This window comes from Vombatus ursinus, unplaced genomic scaffold, assembly GCF_900497805.2.
Source record: "Vombatus ursinus unplaced genomic scaffold, bare-nosed wombat genome assembly UNPS02014801.1, whole genome shotgun sequence".
Taxonomy (NCBI): Eukaryota; Metazoa; Chordata; class Mammalia; order Diprotodontia; family Vombatidae; genus Vombatus; species Vombatus ursinus.
Window position 1 is genome coordinate 9,804,028 of NW_020954579.1, and position 14,560 is coordinate 9,818,587.

Genomic DNA, 14,560 nt, shown 5'->3' on the forward strand with positions numbered 1-14,560 from the left:
AAAAAAAAGGTTTGGAAAGCACTCTATAAATATTATCTCATTTTATCTTCATAACAATTCTGAGAAGAAAGTCCTATTATCTCCATTTTACAGATGGGGAAACTGAGACACACAGATATTATGTGAATTACTTGCCCAGGGTCATCCAGCTAGTAAAAAGTCCAAGGTGAACTCCTCTTCCTTACTCCTAGTAATGCTCTCTCCACTGTGTCACCTGGTTGTCCCTGAGAAGTCAGAAATGACCACTTAGCCGAACAAGGGAGGTGAGTGGAGGAGTATGCACAGCAAGATTGATTCCCAGCCAGAGGACCTGGGTTCAAATCCCAATTAAGAAGAGAGTGAGGGGGGAAAAAAAGGGAGATGAGGGTGTCGATTGTATGTAGATGGATTTCTCAAGGAGCCACAGAAGGTTGAAGAAATGTAGGGCACAAGCTATTAGGAATGGATGGACCAAGTGATGGGTTTTTGAAGATGGGGATGGTAGTGAGGCAGATCTGCTGCTTTGTGACCTTGGGCAAATCCCTTAACCTCTTTCTGGGCCTCGTTTCCTCCTCTGTAAAAATGGGGGGTGGGATGGGTTAGACGACCCTGAAGTGCCCCTCAGCCCCAACCCCACGATGTTGTGATTATGACAGGGCTTGGGACCCGGGGGCTGCAGAAGGGATGGGGGAGGGATACGGGGGTCCTCTCTGTCCTAGGGGACCGCCCCAGCCCGTGCTTCTGTGACTCTGGGGGTGTCAGAGCTATCAGAGCTGGCTGCCCGCACTGTGTCCCCCTCCCCCCAGAGAAAAGCCCCCAGGTCTCTCTGACGAGACAAAGGCCCCAGGCTGTCAGGAGAAGGGGGTGTACGCATGGGGTGGAAGAGAGGCGCGTGCGCATGCGCTGGGGCACGAGCGCGCGCGCCTGTCAGTGCTGGGGAACCCAGGCTCTACGGTGGGTGAGGGAGGGGTTGGGGTTGAGATTCACTGGGTGGGGAGGGGAGAAAGAGAGAACCACGGGGGGGAAAGGAAAGAAGACTTGCGGCAGGGGCAACGGAGAGACGGGAGGGCCGGGCTCCCGGTCGCTCGAGGGCTCCCCCTGGCGTCCGGAGGAGAAGACGGCGGCGAGGAAGGGAGGGCCCTTCAGGCGGGGAGTCGCGCTTGCGCTAGCTCTCCGGCTCTGCACTTGCTGCCTGCTCTGGGCCTCCGCCCCCGCACTCCTGCTGCCTCTGCTGCTGCTGGTGCTGCTGCTGCTGCTGCCGCCGCTGCTGCTGCTGAGTTACTTCGTTCGCGGGGAGGCGCCGTGGTCGCGCACTCTGCTCTTCGGCTACGCGCGCCCGCTCTCGCCCACTGCCACCCACCTCCGCCCACCATATACTGCCACCCATCACTACCGCGTCCGCCACCACCGCCACCTTTTCCGCGCTCGGTATACCCCTCGCACCCGCCAAGCAGGTAAGCGCGTAGGCTTCGGGAAACTGCTTTGCTCCGCTCCCTACCCCGCAGCTCCGTCTCTACGCCAGGCTGCAGCCGACTTTGCCGTCCTAGGGCTGGAGAGCTGAGCGCCCGGCAGGCAGAGAGGGATACCTCTGACCCCCACCCCAGCGCCGCAGGCTGCGACCCGGGTGGGGGAGGATCGCTGGATTTCACTGGCAACTCATAAAGGAAAAGCGTTTGTGGATGAAGGAAAAAGGGGATAAGGCATAAAAGCTTTTGCATTAACCTGGGGAAAGAAGTGTGGGAGCCAGTTGCAATGACCTCGGAGGAAAAAAAGGAGGGGGCTTACTGTTCCCCTCCCCCATACCACTTGCCGCAATAGGGCAAGGAGCATCTTTTCCAATGCCAACGACCAGGACGGGGTGGGGACCAGGGGAAGGGGGGGCAGTTTGGATGAGGATGAGGGAGAAGAAATTTCCAATCTCCCAGAAACCTGCATCAGATTTCCCGTTTTGCGTTCAGCCCTCGGGAGGGCGTGGGGTGGATTTTCCACAAGATGCCTTCCCACCCCGGGTCTCCTTTGGCTGCACAAGTGTGCTTCAGGTGGAAGGCTTCCTCGGTCCCCACCCCCAACCCGTCTTTCTTTCTCAGAATTCGGGGGACATGTTGGCTAAGGTGGAGTGAGTTCGCCTAATTGGGAGGGGTCTTTGAATGGATGGATGGATAGACGGATGGATGCCAAGTTCGTCCTCAGTTTTTATTCTCCCTGTGCCCAAAACTAAAATTCGAAAAGCAGATGAATGTTGAGATTGACCTTTCTTGAGGGGGGAAGGTATTTTTTTTATTTCACTCCCTCCCCCCCCGAAATGAGGGTGTGTGTGTGTGTGTGTGTGTGTGTGTGTGTGTGTGTGTGTGTGTGTGTGTCCAGCACTGCGGCTGCGTCCCCGCCTTGGTCACTCGGAAAATCGAGCTGCTTTTTTGCAAACGTCAGTTGCCGCACTCAGGGCTGTGGGCTGCAAGGTGCGTTTTGAAAGGGTGGATTTCTTTCTCTTCCCTTCGCGGGTTTTCGTTCCTCGCTTACCCGCAGCGGGTAGCGCTGTCAGTTCCGGAGCCGGCCCTTCACGGTGGCCGTGATGGCGGTAAGGGCTTGTCTCTGGATGCTGCAGTAGGTGTGTATCTGGAGTGGGGGGAGGGGGGGAAGGGAGGGAGAGGATGGGCTTTCTCCCCCTCCTCTCTTTTTCAAATCGGTGGTGCCATATTTTGCAGTCTGACATGTCCTTATAATGCCGTTGTGATCCCGTTGGCATATTCCCTGTAGGAAACAGGACAACATGTGGTGATATAGTTAAAAGCGAGAAGGGGAGAACTCTACTATGAAATCTTTTCATTTTGATACCGCAGGGGAAATGGCCTTAGGGAATCGTACGCTGGGGATGGTGCCGCTTTGTGTCTCTCTGTTAAAGGATTCACGTTTCCCCGCTATGGTTTTAAAATCTCGTCTGATTGAGAAGGGTGGTGTCTCCCCCGAGCCACGCCACCCCACCCACTCCCAAGACTGTGTCGCTCTAGAATCAGCGGGCTTTTGTTTAATCTATTTTCCCCCCTTTAATAACCGAGGAACCAACGTGACAGCGCCGATGGCAAGGATACAATAGGCACTTCTCTTCGCTGTTTCCGGGGTTTTCTGAGAATATGTGCCCAAATTCCCAGGGAGGGTTTTCGTTTCCCACACTGTGTAGGAACAGCGAAGGCTTTCGATCGTTGCAAACCTCTGCTGGCCGCCGCGCGCAGCCGGGACTACGCCCCTTTTTAGGACCGGGCACGCGCGGATGCCAAACTGGACCACCCAAGCTGGCTAGGGAAGGATCACAGGTGTTCCCTCGCCTTCTGGGAGGCTGCTTAAGGTTTGAGAAAATGACAAAACAAACAAACAAACGAAAAAAGCCATCCCTCTGTCTTGCGGGAGTTGCCTCTCTGCGTCGTTCCCTCCGTGCCAGGAGCTCCCATACCCGCACGCGCCCTGGCGCACAGTCCCGCTAGTTAATTCCCGGGCCGGGGCACTATCCCGTGGCCACCACCCCTCGCGGCGCGCACGCGCGCGCGCACACAGCCATGCGCGCGCGCATGTACACACCCTCTGCATGTTAATCCACACACAAACCAAAAGGGTCCTGCTCTTCTTATTTGACAGATCCGTGCGAGGACTGGCAGATTGGCGCATGTTGCGCAGAGGGACGCCTGCAGGTCCGAGCGTTGTGTAATATAGAGTGCTCTTCTGGTCCGGGCGCCCAGGGACAACCAGTGCCTGGGGCTGAGCTGGAAAAGCGACTGGCCTTTTGCTGAAAGAGGATCAGGGCAAGGAGGGGTTGATGGTAATCGGAGAAGATTGAGTAGGAAGGACCCCAGGCTTCTAGGATTTCTTTCTTTAGGGAATGGCCTTGTGCAAGGAGTTGGGGAGGCATCTCCAGACTTCCCTGGAGATGTGAGTCCTACTTACTGTGGAGGCGGCACCCAACAAGGAACAAGGCTAGTTGGTGTCTTTTGCTAACCACAGTCACAGATTCACTGGGGTCATAGTGGGACAGATTGTAGACAGATCTTTACAGTAAATTAATTGGCGACAGGCATTTATTTTTAGAAGTTTCATTCTCTTCCTCTCCCCTACCCCCACCAATCTCCCTGGAGAATTAGTGAGGAGGTCAAGGCCATTTGCAGTCTTGTGATATGGAAGATGGGTGGGGTGATATCAGGGAGACAGCCACCGGGGGGAGCAGTACAAACGCAGCATCTGCATCAGTAGCTTTTTCTAGATGATTCTTCCCTTCCACGTAGGAAATTAACAAAGAATAAACACTACCGTTGTAAGGAAGGGATTTGGTGAGGTGGGAAATAGGAGGGAAGTATGGCCTAAAGTATTATACTATCTGCTTTCTGAGTTGATCTCAATATTCATTCTTGGAATAACTTAGCCCTGCATCTCCAGTAGAAGCTAAGGACAGAGATGGGAGGGAGTGAAAGGGCTTTAAGTGGTTCCCACCTCACCCATCCCCACCCCCAGTCTGTGAATGTGGGGACCTAGTCAAAGTTATTTCCAAAGGCATTTATCTAACAAAGAATGAGGATTATTCTAGTGATACCAGCCAGATGTTATCCCAGTGAGGATGGATTTCTGTAGTTATGACAGGCTATTATTACTGAATGGAAATGTTTTCAGCTTCTGTTGATTTGAAGAACAGAAGGGATGGAAGGGCCTAATGCCTTTAGTTCACCAAACCCTGAATAAAAGCATGGGTTGAACTGCTAAAATGCTACTCCATTTTGAAATACTTCTCCAAGTAGAAGAATAATTTGGATGATTTTTTAAAATGTGATTTTAAAAAATCATTTTATATGACTCTTTAAAACTGAACTTTGGTGGAGGATTTGTAATGGACTAGATTGCATTTCATCTCCTGTCAGGATGATTACTATGTTAATTTTGAGCTTTGAGCTTCAAATGACTGTTTGTTGTTTTTTTTTTAACTTTCACCAAACGTAATGGGTAATGGAATAATCAGGGTACTGTTTAGTCTTTAAGGCAAGCCTGAGATGTATTAGGCTGAAACATCTGTCTTGTGGCTGCTTACCAGGGTCAGAGGACCTCTACAGGGCCTTAAGATGCCAAGCAATTCGGCAGAATTTCCAAGAATGTTAGGGTACTTCTTTTCCTCCTGATCCCCCCCAAAAAATTGAAAAAGAAAAATGCAAGTTACCCAGACCATTGGACTAATACCCAGTTGTCCTCCTACTTTCTTCAACCTTGCACTAACAGATCTCTGCTGTTTTGCAAAGGCCATTATCTTGAGAAGCCGGGCTGACTTCCCTCCTTGTTTTTCTGCCTTCTAATATCATGCCCTACTCCCTGGAGAAAACCGCTGCACTCCTGTGGTGTTCATGTCTAGAGTTAACTATGAGTGAGTGACATGCAAATTAGTGAATGTTATATATGTTGCAGCTAAATAACCTTTTTGGTAGAAATAACTTTTTAAAAGAATCTTCCATTTTAAAAGGTGATTTAAGAAAGGTTTTGGTGAGGAACAACAATTTTTTTTAAATAATCCTGGGATTTCATTTTATGTTTTTATCTCTTTAAATTTCAAGGCTGCTTATACAGGGTGTCCCAAAAGTCTTATTGCAGGTTTAAGGTTTCACAGCTGTATTTCCTCTCATCCTTTCTTATCTAGTCCTCCTGAATTTCTTTCCTACCCTTCCTTGCTCCTTTATCACCTACCCTTAATCCAACTCTTCATTTCTAGTAAGGGTTCTCATGCAGCTGGCTATTTGTTTTTCCTATCAGGTAAGTTTCATGCATCCATTAAGCTTATTTTTAATTTACCATCAGGCCATTCCCATAGGAGGAGGCATCAGTTTATATATGTGCTTCTAACCAGGTGACTGACAAAAATTTTGCAATTGTGTGTCTTTGCTAGTTCTCAAAGAGCTATCAGCACAAATGGAGGCTGAAAGGGTGTGGTTTTTAAACGACTTCTATTAAGCATGCCTCTTCTGACAAGGACAAAAGAAACACATTTCAGACAAATTGCAAGAAGAAAACATATGTTTTGATTTATTAAGATTCCGTTGTTTTGGATCATAAGAAGAGGTATATATTAGCAGTTTTCATTTTCTTTTATTTAAATAAATTGCCATCTTAGCCCCTTTCATATTAGATTACATCATCCATTAACTGAGGAGGCTTCTCCACATTCCCTCAGCACAGATGTTCTCATCCATTTTACTATATTATCTAGCTTTTAATTCACAAGTTACCCAAGAGCCTCAAACAATGGATGTAATTGCCACCCCCCCCCCCCCCCCCCCCCCCCGCTAGATTTTAAGTTTCCCCTCCTCTATGACCAGTACCTGGAGATAGGAAAATCTTTGTTCCTATTGCCTCTCATAAGGAGAGACAGAGGTGAGGAAGTCCCTGCTTCTGCTTCCAGAGTTGGGGTGGGGAGCAGGGAAAGGGAAAATTAGGGGGTGCTCTTGGCACAATGAATACTCTTTCCATAGAAACATTGTTATACATTAAGGGGTATAGGGTCTAGTATTATTGTTATTTTGTTCAGTTGTGTCCAACTTTTTGTGGCTCCATTTTGGGGTTTTCTTGGCAAAGATACTGGAGTGATTTGCCATTTCCTTCTCCAGCTCATTTTACAGATTTGGAAACTGAGGCAAATAGAGTTAAGTAACTTGCCCAGGGTCACACAGCTGCTAGTAAGTGTCTGAGACCAAATTTGAACTCAGGAAAAATGAGTTTTTCTGATGCCAGTTCCAGCACTCTATGCATTGCACCACCCACCTACATATGGGTTATTTTGGTTTTCTGTAGCCTGGCCAGAAATCCTTACAGCCATATATAAAATTATTTCCATAAGAAAATGCATTCCAAATTCAAAACAACTGATTTTCAAGTAAAATTTTGGAACACAATCCACTCCTAAAGCATAAATTTTTGACAGAAGTTTCTAATCCTGAACTTGCAATTGAGCAAGGTACATAGAATCCCATTTGGAAGAGACCGCTTAGGTTGTTTAGACCAACCTATAATGTGTTACAGTGCCATGGTCTCCAGAGTGAGGGTGGGGATTCCCTGGGGGGCCATGGCATGACCCCAGTAGGTATGTGATCAACCAGTAGGAGGGTAGGAAGATAGGTTGAATCCCACCTTCCCTGCAACCACCAGGGTTGTTCCAGTCTCTCCCGTTCTGAGGCGGATGTCAGCCCCTTGGGGTAGTTATAATTTAACCCCAACTCATAGCAGCAGCTGCACAGATGTTATTTAGAAAATCCTTCCTCCCCCACGAAATGCCCACCGCTCCTGTAACCCAGATTACTTCATAGCTGCAGAAGCACTCACTCCTAAGGGGAGTTCTGCACTCCAAGACAGTGACCCATAAGAGTCCTGCCTTTTTGTTTTGGGACAGGATGAGCAGGCATAAAATGGTTAAGACAGTGCAGATCATTACGTGAATGTCCTCCCTCATTACAACCACTCTCAAGAGTTATCAGTTGCCATTCTAAAGGTCTTTTCTCAATCCTCCTCCGCCTTCTTAATTTTCCTGAAGCGTTTGACAGTTGATTACCTTCACCTCTAGCATACTCCCTCCTCTGGGTTTTCATGACATTGGTCACATTTGATTCTCCTCTTACCAATCAGACAACCCCAGAGTCTCCTTTGTTGGATAATCATGCCCTACTCCCTCCCTGTGGGTATACCCCAAGGCTCTGTTCTGAGTCTTCTCCTCCTTTCTATCTTTATTCTCTCATTTGGCAATTTCAGTGGCTCCCACAGGTCTAATTATGTTATAAATGCAGAATGATAACCAAATCTATCTGTCAGCCCTAGTCTCTCTCCTGAGCTCTGTTCCTGCATCACCAACTTCCTATTGGACATTTCAAACTGGTTATTCCATAGGCATCTCAAACTCAACTTGTCCAAAAAGTGAACTCATTATCTTTTTCTTAAAACCAGTACCCTCTTCCAAACTGTCCTTTTTCTGCCAGTTGTACCAGCATCTTCCCCAGGTTTACACCCCATATATCTTGCCAAATCTTGTTATTTCTACTTCTACACTTATTGAATTAGGGCAGATGGTGGTGCAATCAATATAGAGCATTGGGCCTGGAGTCAGGAAGACATCTTGCTGAGTTTAAATCTGGCCTCAGACACTTACTAGCAGCTGTGTGACCCCGGGCAAGTCGCTTCACCCTGTTTGCCTCAGTTTTCTCATCTGTAAAATGAGCTGGAGAAGCAAATGGCAAACCACTCCAGTAACTTTGCCAAGATGACCCCAAATGGGGTCACAAAGAGTCGAATAGGACTGAAACAACTCAGCAAAAACTTCTTGAATCTCCCAAGCACTCATCACCCCTCATCTAGTCTATAGCAGTAAACTCTTAATTGGTCTCCCTGCCTCAGGTCTCTCCCTATTCCAGCTCATCCTTCACAAAGCTCTCAAAGTGATGTTTCTAAGATGCAGATGACACACCTTGTCACTCCACTACTCAAAAAACTATCTTGGCTCCCTATCGACTCTGGGATAAAAAATTATTCTACCTTTACCTCCTCCTTTTAACATTTTTGTTATTTGTATATGTTTTACAATGCCCCTAATTATTAGTATTATTGTATATGCATATAATTTATAAATAAGTAAATAGGCCCATATTGGGAGAGGCACTCAAAGTTTTTATTGCCAGGAATGTACTGGTACAGTGGACAGAGTGCTGGATTTGGAATTGGGAAGGCTTTGGTTCAAATCTTGCCTCGCTTGCTCACTCTGTGGCCCCAAACAAATCATTTGACCTGTTAGAACCTTAGTTTTCTCTTCCATAAAATGGGATAATAATCACACCTGAGAGAAAGAATGGTAAGAAAGAGATTGATGGTAATTGCATATGAGAGGCAGTATGGAATAGATGCATAATCACACCTGAGGGCTAATGAGGTGTAATGTAATAAAGAGTCCGACGGGCTTGGAGTCAGCATCACCTGACATCAGGTCCTGCCTTTGTCAAATATCGGCCGTGTGACTTGAGGCAAGTTACTTCCAGCATCCCAGGCACCTTTTGGCCTTCTAAGAAAGACTGAAGTCAACATTGGACTGCAGACTACAAAGAAAATCAATAGCTGGGAAGGGAAGAGAGAATTCGTGTCAGAGCATAGCCGATGAGACAGGGACCTGTGAGTTACTGGGAGCTTTTTGAATCTGGAACAGATTCTTAGTGTTTAGGCTTCTTCGTGTTTAATCAGTCAATTCTCAGTGAGGAAGCCTAGTATAACAGGAGTAGTGCTAGATTTGGAGTCAAAGGCCCTCCTGCCTCTTTCACTACTTGGGTGACTTTGAATAAGTCACTCGTTGGCCTCGGTTTCCTCATCTGTAAAATAAAAGGGTTGGACCATGTGACTTTTTGCAGTCCCTTTCAACTCTAAATCATCTGTAGAATGGGATAATAACTACCCACATACCCATTATTTATGGTGAGGATTCAGTGAGATAACATGTAAAGGACTTTGCAAACCTTAAAGCACCATATAATTGCTAACTAATGAATCTAATCTATAATAAATTTTGTTCTTGGATGATAGAGGAGGCTGGATACAATTAGAGCCCGACAGTTGAGAGCTGCCAAAACCAACAGAGAACCATTTATTAGAAGCAGTCCAATATCCTCATTTTATGAATTTTGTGGATGAGGAAACTGAGATCCAAGGAGGTGGGTGGTGACTTGTCCAAGGTCACTTAAGTTTAATGCCAAAGTTGGTAGTTGAGTGCTGGCTTCTTGATTCTGTCATGTGACTACTATACTGATTCCATGCCCTGCCTAAATCTAGGTAAGACAGAAAACCAAATATGTAATAATTGTCATAACTCACATTTCTTTTTTAATATTTTTTTTTATTTTTCCCCCTGATTACACATAAGAACAATTTTTAACATTTGAGGTTTTTTAAAGTTCTGAGTTCTAAATTCTATCCTTGGATTGGAAAGCAATCATCTGATGTAGGTTACATGTGTGCAGTCATGTAAAACAATATTTCCATAGTAGTCGTTTTGTGGAAGAAAACTCAAACAAAAAAAAAAGGAAAGAAAGAAAGAAAGTGAAAAATAGTATACTTCAGTTTGTATTCAGTTGCCATCAATTCTTTCTCAGGAGGCGGATAGCATTTTTCATCATGAGTCCTTTGGGGTTGTCTTGGATCATTGTTAATTCTGAGAATAGCTAAGTCATTCACAGTTATTCATCACGCAGTATTGCTGTTACTGTGTACTTACTGCTTACTTCATTCTAAATCAGTTCATGTAAGTCTTTCCAGGTTTTTCTGAAATCATCCTGCTTGTTGTTTCTTATAGCAAAATAATATTCCATTACAATCATATACCACAACTTGTTTAGCCATTCCCCAATTGATGGACATCCCCTCAATTTCCAGTTCTTGGCCACCACAAAAAAAAAGCTGCTATAAATATTTTTGTACAAATAGTTCCTTTTCCATAATTCACATTTCTAAAACAACTGAAGGCTTACAAAGTGCTCCCCTTAAAATACCTTTAAGATGGGTAATATAAGTGCTCTTATTCCCATTTTCCAAATAAAGTTACTTGAAGGTAATGTCTTGCCTTGAGATCTTGCAATGAATGAATGTCAGAGGTGGGTTCTAGGTCAGGTTTCCTGACTCATTTTCACCACACCACCCTGTCATGTGACCCACCACACCACCTTCATCCAGGTAAGCTTAACAGATACCCAAGGTCAGGTATATATATTCCCAGGCCCTCTCATAGGGCCTGAATGCCTGCAATAGAGCAGCCAACTTGATATCAGTCCCTTGGCTCCAGGCTGAGTTAGTTAGCTTGGCTCATGGGCCTTTTTCCTAAGCATCACCTACTCATGGGTGGAGTGAAATTTGCAGAACATCACCTAGCTTTACCTTTCAAAAAGTTTGGGAATCAATGTAAAATTGCAGTGGGTATAGTGAAGTTGAATCTATGTCCTGACTTCTAAAGACAGGTTCCTGATGCTGATTCATCACTTCTCTCAGGGAAAAGTGTGATCTGTTTTAGGGCTCATTTGAAACTCAGGTGTAGTTTCCTAAAAGCCTTTTAGCTTTCTACACCATCTCCTATTTCTTGCCACAATTAAGCTGGAGGCTGATGAGGAATTCAGCATCCTAATTCTTTTCAGAGGCAATCTTTCCTCTCTTGTCCTAGCATTTTGCATGTGACTCAAATTGATTTGCCACGTGTTATTCTACTAAAGCATTGAGTTGATTTCCTGTAATATGATATTCTGATGGCTACTTAATGACTTAATGAGGTGTTAACTTGTGTCCTTGGACCCCATTGATTCCTGATTCTGTCATGTGATCTGTTGCCTACTATACTGATTCCATGCCCTGCCTAAATCTAGGTAAGACAGAAAACCTCTACTGGGCTAAAATTTACCTTTGCACGATGAAGACATCATCTGTTACACAAATTAATAATGGCAGCAAATTTCACAGCTATGTTTAACCTACTTAAGGCCAACTATTTTGATCTGCACTCATAGCTCCAGCTATTAGTTCTATATTGATGACCTTGATAGATTGATTGTTGTGATGGGGGAGGCCTAGACTATTCTTGCCCTAGTTTTCTCTGATCCTTAAGGATTTCCTTGGGAATTCTCCCTTTGTGTATTGGGCAGGAGCCAAGACAGTTTGGTTGGGTTATCACACTGTTCTCTTAGTAAATATACTATCAAGCATTCTACATACCTTCATTAACTGCCTTCCTAAATTTATAATTTTTAAAATTTAAAATTTAAATTTTTTTAAATTTATAATTTTCTGCTGAGAGAATCTGTTAACTAGCACTTGTTGAACACTTATTGCAGGAGTTCTTAGCCTAGGGTCCCTGAACTTGTTTTTTAAAAATATTTTGTTATTTTAATATTTTGATGTTTTATCATGATTACTTTCCTTTGTAATCCTATGTGTCTTATTTTATACATTTAAAAATATTATTCTGAGAAGAGGTCTGTAGGCTTCACCAGATTGCCAAGAGGGGTCCACAACACAAAAAAGGTTAAGAACCCCTCACCTGTCAGGTGCTCATTACTTGCCTAGGAGTTCCTGTATAGGTTAGGAGCAAAGGATAGAGGGTTAACACAGAAGAAATAGAAGCGTAGCCCTTGGACCTCAGTTTCCTCATCCATAAAGTTAAAAGATTGGACTGGGTTATCCAAGACCTATAGGAGTCAACTAACTGACTGAAGATTAGTCAGAATTTGAATCCTCTGGCTCGAAATCCAGCCTTCTTTCAATCAGTCAATAATTAAACATTTTTTAGGTACCAGACAACACAGTGATGCTTCTCCTAGAATTCTACATACTTGTATCATTGCAGCATTTAAAAAAAAATAGCCTTCCTAATTTTAATTACTTTCTTTTCAATCTAGTTTGCACAATACTGCCAGATTAATCTTCGTAAGACAACTTTGATGAGGTCACTTCCCTATTCAGGAGCCTACAATGTCTTCCTGTTTCCTGTTGAATGAAGTCTAAACTCCTCCACCTGACTTTCAAGGGTCTCTGTAAAGACCTACCCTTATCTCCCCACCCTTATACTCTTTTAGATCTCTTAATAATTCCCCTCTAAAATGCACTGACCATTTCCTTCTATTCTTCCAGCCTAGAGTAAATCTTCCTTCTCTACTCTACCTTTCTAAATTACCTCAGTCCTCCAAAGCCCAGCTCAGATCTCAGTCCTTCTATGAATATCTCTCTAATTGCCTCAGCCCATGATAATTTCTCTCATCCCTACTCCTTTGGCCTTATAGACACCATTACAATATTTAATAATTAAGAAAGGCATAGTGTCTAGGGCAAGGGAAATAGCTTGTATTTCCCCTAGTCAGACCACATCTGGAGTATTATGTTCAGTTCTGGGGTACTGCATTTTAGGAAGGACATTTATAAGCTGGACAACATCCAGGATCTGAGAGTGACCAAGATAATAAAGTTTATTCATTTGAATGAATGAATGAACACTAAATGGAGATTAGTAGAAAGAGCTGCAGAAGAGAAGATTTGTAGACGCCATGATAGCTGTCTTCTAGTATTTAAAAGACTGTTATTTGAAAGAGAGATTAGGCCTTTTCAACTTAGCCACAAAGAGCAAAACTAGGAGAAGTGGATGGAAGCTGCAGAGAGGCAAATTTAGGCATAATATAATAATAGACTCCCTGATAATTAGAGTTGTCTAAGAGTGTAATGAACTGCCTCCAATAGTAATGAGTTTCCTTACACTTGGAGGTCTTTTTCGTGAGGTTTTGGGGGGATATCACAGACAAGGGTTTCTGTTCAGGTACAGGTTGAAATGGATGACCTGATGTATGTATCCCTTCCAGCCCTGAAATTCTGCATTCTAAGAAAATGCTCCATTGTTCTCATATGTATTAAGTCCTGTTTCTCCAACTATTATTATAAACTATTTGAAGGAAGGAACCATATTTCATGATTTTTTCCTTTACCCTCTCTTACAATATTTGCCATATAGTAAGCTCTCAATACATATTTTGCATATTTGTGCACTAGTAGATATTTTATTTTTATTTTCTTGTCTAAACTTGTGATTTCATTAGTACAAGGAATTCCTGGTAAAGAAACTCCTTGCTGAGAAAATGGATGCTATTAAGTTAAACAAAAAAAACCAATGAGATTATGTTAGAGAAATCTTATTGTTAAAGATTTGTTGTGGTTCAGTTGTTTTTCAGTTGTATCTGACTGTTCATGACCCCATTTGGGGTTTTCTTGCCAAAGATATTGGAATGGTTTACTTTTTTCTTCCCTAGCTCATTTTACGGGTAAGGAAACTGAGGCAAATAGGGTTAAGTGAATTGCCCAGGGTCACACAGCTAGTAAGTGTCTGAGGCCAGATTTGAACTCAGGAAGATGAGTCCTCCTGACTCTAGGCTCAGCACTCTATCCACTGTACCACCCAGCTGCCCTCATTAGAATATCATTCATTAAAGCAAGCATTCTATTTGCTTGAAAGCTTTTCAACCATTCAGACTGATCCACGTTCCCCTCTCCTCAATTTGTCATGTGCTACTGTACGTCATAACCAAAAACCATTGTTCTCATTTTCTCATTATTCTGACTAAAGATGGTCCCTAAAAAGGCCACCTGACTAGCTGGAAAAGAGCCTCTGATTCTCTGGCTTCTGTGAATGGTTCCCATGTCACATGAGACTTTGGAGAAAGTATTTTAAGATGGAAGTCAGACTCTAAAACAGGCTGACCGTTTCATATGGCATGTGTGACAGCAAAGCCAAATTTAGTCTTTGCGGCAGATCTACATTTATAAACTTTAGCAACTCATCTTTCTTTTCATTCCCAAGGAGTCTGAAGAATGTTTAAGCCTAATTCATTATGGGAGGTATTATGAAGTAGGAGTACAGTATTTCCCTCCCTGCTTTGAAGTCTGCTTGGAGATGATTTCAGTCACCTTCTGCTACAGGGAGACATCTACACAGACAAACTGAAATGACGATGAGACAAATGCTTTGGGTCCTTTACGTCATGAATTTTAGATGGACTCGTTATCAGAACTCCTCTTC

At 44.1% G+C, this 14,560-nt stretch overlaps 1 protein-coding gene across 1 annotated transcript in view; it reads left to right on the forward strand.

Moving 5' to 3' along the window:
- Positions 1 to 1,332: 1,332 nt before the first annotated feature.
- MAPT (microtubule associated protein tau) overlaps positions 1,333 to 14,560 on the forward strand; it is a 168,669-nt gene continuing 155,441 nt past the window's right edge. The window contains exon 1 of the mRNA XM_027873226.1: positions 1,333 to 1,433. The gene's annotated coding sequence lies outside the window, so the exon portion shown is untranslated. The remainder of the gene's footprint in view (positions 1,434 to 14,560) is intronic.